We start from the raw sequence: 10,100 nt of genomic DNA, 5'->3' as shown, positions 1-10,100 counted from the left end.
TCAGAAATTATTCATGTTTCATCGATTCCCAGACCCTTTGTTTCTCACATTTAAATCTCTAAAGTCAGGTTACATGGTAGAGTTGCTGGCTAGCCAGCAACAGTCCTGACATCATTGTCATTGCCTGCACGTGCCCACACTTCAGAAGCATCAAACCCTGCAGGAAGGGCGTCAGCAGCTTGGGAGAAAACCCCAGAGACAAGAGCGGAGCATTCTTAACCCCAGGCCCCAAATGGTGGGAGCTCCCAGGGGAGAGGAACCAGACTTATCAGCAACGCTCCCAAAGCAGAAATCCAGAGTCAACTCGCTCTGCAGTCCTGCAAAGTTGGCTTAGGACTCTGATGGCTGCTGGTGGCTTCCGGTTGTCTTATGAATTTCCGGGGGGAGCACCGCTCTCCCGAACTCTTGACTCCTCACAGGAGGGGGTGGCAGGGAAACACACAGACATCGCGCCTCTGTCGGATTCCAGATGTGAAGGAGTTTTCTGAACAGCGTAAACGATTTATTTTGCTTATATTTTCCTTTTTATGTGTGCATCAGAATTATGTATGATGAGAATCTATGTCTAAGTCAAAAAGAGCTCCTTCGGGAAGTATAAAATAAAGAGTCTAGTGATGAAAGAGCCTTGGGACATAGTTAACTGGCAGCATTCCTCTTTTAGTGGCATTTTCTTTAGTGGCATCTTTTACAATCGTTGACATCTTAGATTTGCTGAAAGATAGGGCAATATTGCAAACACAGGCTTATCATGAGCCAGTCCTGGTTACCAATGCTTTACACTTACTAACTTATTTGCATAGGACTAGGTTATGAAATAAGGACTATGGGTTATCTCCAATTTATAGAGAAGGAAACCGAGACTCAGAGAGGTTAAGAACTTGCCCAGAATTCCACAGCTCTGAAGTGGTAGCCTGACCAGGCAATGGGAAGCCGCACGGGGTTGTTAGCAAAAGAGCACATCCAGTTGTTTAAGCCTCCCTAGACGCATCTGGAAATGCAGATAATCCTCTCAGAGGGTTGTTATGAGGATTCCACAAGCTGGTGCCCGGCTTAAGCGTTCATTAAATGGTCTCTAGTGTGGTTACTATCTTTAGTATTAATAATATCAAGGGTCCGTCCAGATTGGACTCTCTGCGTATCTTACGCCTATTTCCATCCCCACCCCCACACCCCGGGATTCCAGCCCAGGAAGTACTCCGGAGAACCCGCTCTGGGTTAGTGAAGAGTGGTGACAGGGCCTCACCTCCCAGCAGCCAAGGGCCCCTGCCTTGCTCCGTGGCTTCCGAGTCACGCCCTTCCTCCAGCCTCCTCGGAGGCCTGGGCCGTGTCGCCCCATTGCTCTTGCTGATTGCTTTCACATTCATCACTCCAGACATGCCCGGCTGCACCTCAATCTCTCAATCTGGTTCTATGACTTGGTTCAGCTGAGTCAGGCAGAGGGAGGCTTGGTGGGGGGTGGGGGTGGGGGGGAGGAGGCTGGGGAGGGGCTCCCTCATCAGCTGACACCAAGATGCTGGGATTTCGAGGCTCAATTAACTATTGAGGGATGTTCATCAGGGGCTGGCAGTGGTCCCTATCCTTAGGCTAGATTTTTTCCTTTAAAAAATTGGTCAGGGACTTCCCTGGTGGCACAATGGTTAAGAAAACGCCTGCCAATGCAGGGGACACGGGTTCGAGCCCTGGTCTGCACATGCTGCAGAGCAGTTAAGCCCGTGAGCCACAACTACTGAGCCCGCGTGCTGCAACTACTGAAGCCCAAACACCTAGGGCCCGTGCTCTGCAACAAGAGAAGCCACCGCAAAGAGAAAGCCCACTCACAGCAACGAAGACCCAACACAGCCAAAAATAAATAAATAAATAAATTTATTTTTAAAAAATTGTGCAGATGCATGATCAAAAATGTCAAGAGTGCCTAAGGATATAGAGAAAAAATCAAGTCTCCCCCTCTTCAGTCCCAACCCCAGTCCCCAATGCCATGCCCTGTTAGCATTTTCTGTGTCCTTCCTGAGTTGCAGCTGCCCAAGTCTGTCTGTCACAAGTGGTTGCAACCACACACACACACACACGTTACGTGTGCATCTCCATGCTTTGAAATATATTTCACAATCTGCTTCATTTCTGTTCAGAACCATTGGCCTTGGCCTTTTGAATGGCTACATCGTATTCTACGGTGCGCTATCCCATCATCACTTTGTCTCTTATTGACAAAGATTTTAAATATTTGCATCTTTTGCTATTACTACAGTGCCATAATGACTGCTCATCTCAGAGATCTTTTTCTGGAAGTTTTTAAGGTGGTGATGGGGGGGGGGGGTTGGTGCCCATTGCTGCCAACATTTGGATTCAGGAGGCAGGCAAGAAGCAGAGAAAGACAGACAGACAAATGGACAACGTCGTCAACTGCCTGCAGCCTCCTACCTCGGGGCTTAGCTTCCCCAGCTGCACAGGGTGGGAGCAAGAAGGACTCCCACTTCCCTTCTGGTTTTGAATTCTCTGGGTAGCCCTAGTCTGACCCCAAAGACCAGAGGCAGGAGGGCTCTGGGGCTCCGGGAAGTAGAGTCCAGGGAGGCCAGGGCAGGTGGCAGCTGGGTTCAACCAGAGCCCAGGACCAACCAGGACTGAGTCAGACAGTGGCTTTTTCTCCCTGCCTGCGGCAGGCCCCACCTGGCACCCCAGCGGCTTGGCTGGGGGCCAGCTCCCTAACTAGATGGTTCAGGGCCCCAGGCTCAAGAACTAAAACCCTAAAACAGCCTCCAGGGTTTTCTGGGCACCTGACCCTCTGGCGCTGGGTCTGAGGGACTCCCTCCTCCCCACCCAAGTGTCTGAGAAGGGGTGTTTCTCCTACTTACCATTTGGGGGTGGAAATAGCCAGAGTTGGACAAGAGCAGAAATGCTCAGCCCAGTAGCCCAAACGAGCTGCCCAGGTGGGAGGAGGCAGTGGGAAGCCAGAGCCAGGGAGGGTGGGGCCCAGGGCCATCTGCCGAGTGCCAAGCCAGGTGCCCAGGGGCTCAGGATGCGGCCTGCAAGGCCTGGGCCCAGCACTGAAGAGGGCCCAGTGCGGCCCAGCCGCCACTACCTGACACTGGGCCGGCTCTCCCTTCCTGCTCTCCCCAGGGCTCCCCAACGTTCCTGGGGGCCCTGCCTCACCCCAAGCCTCTCACTGAGCCTGGCACCCCGGCACCAATCCTTCTCCTGGTGGCCTCCACCCAGTGCCCAAGGAGTTGTTCGGAAACATTGACTGACTCATGACCCTTCTGTGCTTAAAACCCTCCAGTGGAGGGACTTCCCTGGCGGTCCAGTGGTTAAGACTCCACACCTCCAATGCAGGGGGTGCAGGTTCAAGCCCTGGCTGGGGAGCTAAGATCCCACATGCCTCGCAGTGTGGCCAAAAACAAAAAACCCTCCAGTGGCTTCCCCCTGTACTTTGAATCAAGTTCCAGCCTCTCACCATGACCACCCAGGCCCCGCAGGACGACCCAGGCTCGCCACCTGACCCTTGCCCCCCACACACACCTCCTCAGCCTCACACCCCCTCCGGCTTCCTCAGTCTCTCTTCTGCCCTCAGCACCTTTGCATTTGCTGTTCCCCAGCCTGGAACACCCTCTCCAACCCACACACAATCACAACCCGCCTCCCCCATCTAGCTCCATCTCACCCTACGGGTGTGCCTAATGGCCTCTTTCTCAGAAAAGATTTCCGCTTTTTTTTTTTTTTAAATAAACCTGTAGGTTACTTAAAGTTTTGTTTTGTTTTTAATTTATTTATTTTTGGCTGTGTTGGGTCTTTGTTGCAGCGCGCCGGCTTCTCATTGCAGTGGCTTCTCTTGTTGCGGAGCACGGGCTTTAGAGGCGCGGGCTTCAGTAGTTGCAGCATGCAGGCTCTGTAGATGTGGCTCGCGGGCTCTAGAGCGCAGGGTCAGTAGTTGTGGCGCACGGGCTTAGTTGCTCCGCAGCATGTGGGATCTTCCCAGACCAGGGATCGAACCCGTGTCCCCTGCATTGGCAGGCGGAGTCTTAACCACTGTGCCACCAGGGAAGTCCAAGATTTTCCCTTTCTAAAGGAGACTCCAGTCCTTCTCCCCTCTTAGTCTTAAGCCACCCTTCATCTTCCCTCGTTTGCTTCATCTGCTCCCCACTAGAGTGGAAGCTCTGTGAGGGCAGGGATGCTGTGGGGTTGTCCAGGGCTGCAGTCTGGGCCAAGGAAACCATGAGAGTGACACCGACACCGTATGCTGACCACTTGCCCATGCCAGCTCTGTCCTTCACATACGTTAGTCACTCAATCCCCTCTACAGCCGTAAAATACAGGTACTGTTATTACCATCTCCCTTTTATGATGAAGAAACTGAACACAGAGAGGCTAAGTCACTTGCTTCAGGCCACACAGCCAGGAAGTGCTGGAGCCACGATCCAGAGGCAGCTGAATTAGTGGTTTTGAACAGATGAATTCCTACTTCAGGGAATTCCCTGGTGGTCCAGTGGTTAGGACTCTGCACTCGCATTGCCAAGGGCCCGGGTTTGATCCCTGGTTAGGAAACTAAAATCCCACAAGCCACGCGGTGCGGCAAAAAAAAAAAAAAGAAGTCCTATTTCAGAGATGAGGAAAGTGAGGCTCAGAGGGGTATGAGGGTAAATAAGACAACTGAGGGTAAACCCAAGTCCTCGCTCTGAGAGCTGCATCTCCTCCCGCGGTCCCCACGGCCTCTTTGCTGCCTGCTGGGAGGGTGAGGCTGGAGCCCAGAGCCCGGTTAGCTAGCATGGGGAGACCCGGTGCCAAGCCCCGAGGTTGCCAGCCTCCCTCATAATTAAAGACACACATCAAAGACAGCTCCGAGGTACCATTAAAAATCCATTAAGCGAGCAAAAAATAAATCCAGAAGGTAAAACTCGGGTTGGCACACCGTGGGGAGAGGAGCACATACACATGTCCCTGATGGCCCTTAAAACGGCCTCAGGGTTTTCAGACACCAGTAAAACCGCCAGCGCCCTTTGACCCAAGCACTCTCGGCATTTGGGAACACGCCCTGAGGAAGAAGCCCAAGAGGAAACAAAATCAGAAATGTGTCTGAAGCTGCCCCTAGCCAAACCGTGGACATACCCAGATGTCCACCGGGAGAACCCAATCGTGCTGTGGCTTGTGGACAAAATCCCCTCTCTGCCCTCACCTGGGCTGCTCAGTCCATTCTCTCATCTGCCTCACCTTTAGCCTTTACACAGGCTGTTCCCGCCACCTGGAGCACCCTTTCCACCTCTGCTCACCTGGCTATCACCTATTCATTTCTCGGCCGCAGCTAGAAGTCCTTTTCTCCCTTCCTTTCCCCCATGGGAGTGTGGGGTAGTGGGCAGGGTCCTTCTTCTGTGATACCCCAAATGACCAACCTGTGCTTCCTCTTCACATCTTCACCACACTGATTGTAAGCACTCATGCGGCGTCTGGCGCCCCCACTAGCCTGGGAGCGCATGGAGGTGGGACCAGAGCTGCGCTGGTGCTGCCCTGGCCGGGAGACCCGTGGCGCCCGCAGGGCCCATGCCCAGCGTATTCACTGCTGTGTCCCAGAACCCCGCACAGTGCCTGACGCGTAGATGACTCTCAGCCAACAGCCGCCGGATGCAAGATACTGATGTGACTGTGGGAAGCGGAGCCCCCGGAAGTCCGAATGAGTCTTCACAAGCACAGGACACGCGCACACGCATCGCAGTGCTGGGCGAGACAAGCAGCAGCCTCCTCTTGGCAGAAGTCACTGAGATTAAAAATCCACCTCAGGGACGCCCCTGGTGGTCCAGCGGTTAAGACTGCGCGCTTCCACTGCAGGGGGCCCGGGTTCCATCCCTGGTCGGGGAACTAAGATCCCGCGCGCCCCTTGGCGCAGCCAAAAAAAAAAAGAAAATCCATCTTAGTAGTGGTGATGGCTGCACAACTTGGTGAATACACTAAAAACCACTGACTTGTTCACTTTTATTTATTTATTTTTAAATTTTATTTATTTTATTTATTTATTTTTTACTGCGTTGAGTGTTCGTTGCTGCGTGGGGGCTTTCTCTCATTGCAGCGAGCGGGGCTACTCTTCGTTGCGGTGCGCGGGCTTCTCATTGCAGTGGCTTCTCTTGTTGCGGAGCACGGGCTCTAGGCGCGCGGGCTTCAGTAGTTGTGGCGCACGGGCTTAGTTGCTCCGCGGCATGTGGGATCTTCCCCAACCAGGGCTCGAACCCGTGTCCCCTGCACTGGCAGGCGGATTCTTAACCTCTGCGCCACCAGGGAAGCCCTGACTTGTTCACTTTTAAAGGGTGAATTTTATGATGTGTGAATTGCATGTCAAAAAAAAATACTCCATCTTTGATGAAGCCAAGGGTGCAGTCCACATGGACTGGTTCAGAGAAGGGACCAGGAATGGACTGTTGTCCTCAGCAAATGGGATGGACGTGGAGTCTCGAAGGTTAAAATGACTTGGGCAGGGGTAGGAAAGGGACAGGCATCCCAAGTAGTGAACATTGCTGGGAGATGCTGAAGAGGCAGGAGCTTGGAGCACCCACAAGCTAAGGAATCGGGGTGACTGTGGAGGCCAAAGTGGCAGGGACAGAGCTTGGGGATGTGAGGCAACCACACAAGGATCTGGGACGGCTTAGTATGTGCCCCTGCCAAGACTGATGGGAGCAGCAGGGAAGTGACACTGTCCCTTGGGAGGCCGTGGAACCCAAGGAGCCATGGAGCTTTTTTTTTTTTTTTTAATGAATGAATTTTTATTCTTGGCTGTGTTGGGTCTTCTTGCTGCGCACGGGCTTTCTCTCGTTGTGGCGAGCGGGGGCTACTCTTCATTGCCTTCAGTAGTTGTGGCTCGCAGGCTCTAGAGCGCAGACTCAGTAGTTGTGGTGCACGGGCTTAACTGCTCTGCGGCACGTGGGATCTTCCCGAACCAGGGCTTGAACCCGTGTCCCCTGCATTGGCAGGCGGATTCTTAACCACTGTGCCACCGGGGAAGTGCCAGCAAGTCTAGTTCTAATTCAGAACCACTATGGTCAAGTTTATGCTGGAACAATGGGAACCAATATCCAAGAAGCTGGAGAGAAGATAGCTTTCTGTCTCCCTCCCTGCACTTTTTACTCCTTCCCAAAACACATGTTGAATATTTCCCACATTCCCTACCCTGAGCAGGGCACCTTACCTGTGTTAAGAAAAAAATATGATTCCCAGCTCAAGCAGGCAGAGTTGGTGCAAATATTAATAACATAGCAGATTGATATGCATGTTTATTAGCACCAAAAATCTGTGCATTCACACAGATGCTACCCAAACTTCTCTAGCAGTTATACAAACACATGTATGTACACACACACACACACACACACACACACACACACACATACTTTCTCCGCTGTCACTCCTCTATGCCTGTGCAGCCAAACCCAAACCAAGACCAGCAGGGTGTGTTCTCCTGGGGCCAGCAGCCTCCAGGGCTCCCAATCATGGTGCCTGCATGGCTGCAGCCCAAGCCTAATCTAGGCCAGAAATGCTGGGACCCCTTCCAACCCTCTCTTGCTCTCAGAAGCCCAGATTTGATTCTCTAGGAGATGACAGAGATTCCCCTGGAGATGTCTTCCCAGCTCGTTCGGGTGAGGCTTTGGGTGCCGGACAGCATAAGGAGATCCTTGGAGCCTAGAGACATTGGATGATAAGAGAATCACTAGCCCCATTACACTGATGTGGAAACTGAGGCCCAGAGGGGCACAGAATGGGAATCACCAAGGACAGGTCTGAGATTTGGCCTCTCTCCTAACTCCTAGCTCTTTCCCTACCAACATGAAGGCTGCATGGTGGAGAGCAGGGGTTCTTATTCTTTTTTTTCCAGCCGTGTATTGGGCACTTACTGAGTTCTAGGCACTGCCAAATGCTTTACACAAACTGTCTCATGCATTCCCCACAATGACCCTATGAGGTGGGTTGGATTATTCTCACTCTAAAGATGAGGGAAGTGGGGACAAGGAAAACCAAATAGCCTACCCAAGGTCCCCAGCTTCTTAGTAGCAGGCTGGGACTCACAGTCTGGTGGTCTGAGCCCGAAGCCTGGCAACCCCACTCTGCTATGATGCCTCCCAGGTCGGGGACGGGGCTCACCTGGAACTCTGGTAGGACTTTAGGAGTTCCTTGAAACTTTTAAAGAGCATGTAGGTGTCCATGTGTGTGCACACGTATTCAGACATGCATTTTCTAAGGAAAGGGGCATTGCTCTTAGCAATACTTCAAAAGAATTTCTGACCCAGAAAAGGCTCAGAATCGCTGATACTGAGCAAGAACCTTGACCTTCTAGGTAGAAGTTGCTGTGGCCTTGGGCAGGTCAGGACATGCCGAGGAGTTTTACTTGCAGATGTGTCGGGTGAATGTTTCAGGGTTGGTTGATTGATTTTAATGTTGGCCCTTAGGCCACCAACAGCCGTCCAGTGCTCTGTCATGTGTAGCCCCAGGCCTCCAGAACCTGCTGGTCCAGGCCACAGTGGCCTGGCCTGCCCTTATCTATAGGCCTGAAATCTGACCTGTCCGCCCTGGAGGGGGAGATCTGCCAGATGCTCTTACCATGAGATGGTTGATCTTGGGCACTCCAGCACCTGGAGCAGCTCACAGGACACCCAGCACACCAAAGCTGAGCCACACGGCCAGCATCCAGGGCCACTGAGGCCAAAGGCCCACCTCCACCCACACCCAACTCCCATCATGCTGTCCAAAGGGGCCACCCCGACCCTGGAAGCCCCCTCATCCTGCCCTAAAGGCCCAGCCAGTGGCAACAGGACCCTGGAGGGGACACTTCCTCTCAGAGGCCTCACTGGACTTCAGCCAGCCCAGACATGAGGCCAGGAGCGGAGGAACAGAGGCAGCTGGGTGGCATGCATGGAGACGGGGCTTGTCCTGAGAGTGGGGAGCTGCCAGAGTGGCCCAAGTTCGGCTGGGAAGAGGAATAAGGGTGCCAGCCCGCAGGGGGCCCATTTGACCTGCCGTCTACGCTGGCAGACACCAGGCTCTGAGAGCCCAGCTGCTGACTCCGATGCTCCCTCTACCTGGGGCTCCCAGGGGCTCCAGACCACTCACCGGTGTGCGCACAGGTGACCATGGGGGAAACTACATACGCCTCAGTTTCCTCATTTGTATGATGCGAGGATTGAGAGATGGTGTCCGGGAAAGAAAGGGCCTTCCCACCGTCCGGTCCAGGACAGCACTGTGACCCAGGGCTTGGCAGGGGCAGGTTACAAGGGCTTGGGAAGCTGGAGGGGTGGTCAGCCCCCTGCCCCACCCCAGCCCAGGACCCCTGAGGGGTAACAGACAGTGGGAGAGAACTGAAAGGACAAAGGTCAGTGGGCTGGCCATCTCAGACAGGCTGAGCAGCTGGGACCCCTGCAGGGAGGCTGGCCCCCTGCTGAGGGCCCACCCACGTGGACACCACCCCTTAGACCTCCAGCCAAGTGGTCCCCTGGACTCACCCTTCCCTCCAACACCCACAGGTCCCCCCGTTCCAGCACCCACCTCCTGGACGTCACTCGGTCATCAATCCTGCCCCGCACTGGCCTCTCCCCTGCTCCCTGCTCACCCCGCTCCAACTCTACGTCCACACAGGAGCCCAGGTAGGAATCTGACCGGTCACTGCCCTGCAGACATCCTTCACTGGCCCGAGGGGCCCGCAGGGTGAAAGGTAAGCAGCTTACAGGGCTGCCCTCCCGGCATCCTCTCATTCAGCTGCCCCAGCACTGCGGCACCTTGGGGCTGTTCCACTCTCCATACCTGCGGTCACATTGCTCCCTCCATCTGGAGCACTGGTCCCACTGCCTCAAGGGCTGTCCTCCAAGAGGCCTTTCCTTGACCTTCTCTGAGACCTCTCAGCCCGCCCTAGGCAGCTCTGCACCTGCCCTGAGCCTCCGCAGATGGCCAGGCAGGGCAGGGAGGGCCCCTCGGAGCCTGGTGCTGACAGGGCACATGGCAGGGCGGTGCCACTCGTGAGTAAAGTTCCCAGGGGCCAAGTCCAAAATCCTCTGAAGTGGCTGCATGAGCCAGGCCTACCTACCTAACCTCTCTGTGCCATAACACAGCAGTAAGAGCTCACACCCCACAGGCGAGGGGTC

General features: G+C 54.1%; 1 non-coding gene across 1 annotated transcript; it reads left to right on the top strand.

Moving 5' to 3' along the window:
• Positions 1–4,463: 4,463 nt before the first annotated feature.
• On the top strand, positions 4,464–4,536 carry TRNAA-CGC (transfer RNA alanine (anticodon CGC)). The gene has a single exon. It is a non-coding gene; the product is annotated as a tRNA-Ala (tRNA).
• The last annotated feature ends 5,564 nt before the right edge of the window (positions 4,537–10,100 follow it).

Source organism: Balaenoptera ricei, chromosome 8, assembly GCF_028023285.1.
Source record: "Balaenoptera ricei isolate mBalRic1 chromosome 8, mBalRic1.hap2, whole genome shotgun sequence".
In the NCBI taxonomy this organism is placed as follows: domain Eukaryota; kingdom Metazoa; phylum Chordata; class Mammalia; order Artiodactyla; family Balaenopteridae; genus Balaenoptera; species Balaenoptera ricei.
The sequence above is the reverse complement of the archived record's forward strand: the minus strand, read 5'-3'. Positions and strand labels throughout refer to the sequence as shown.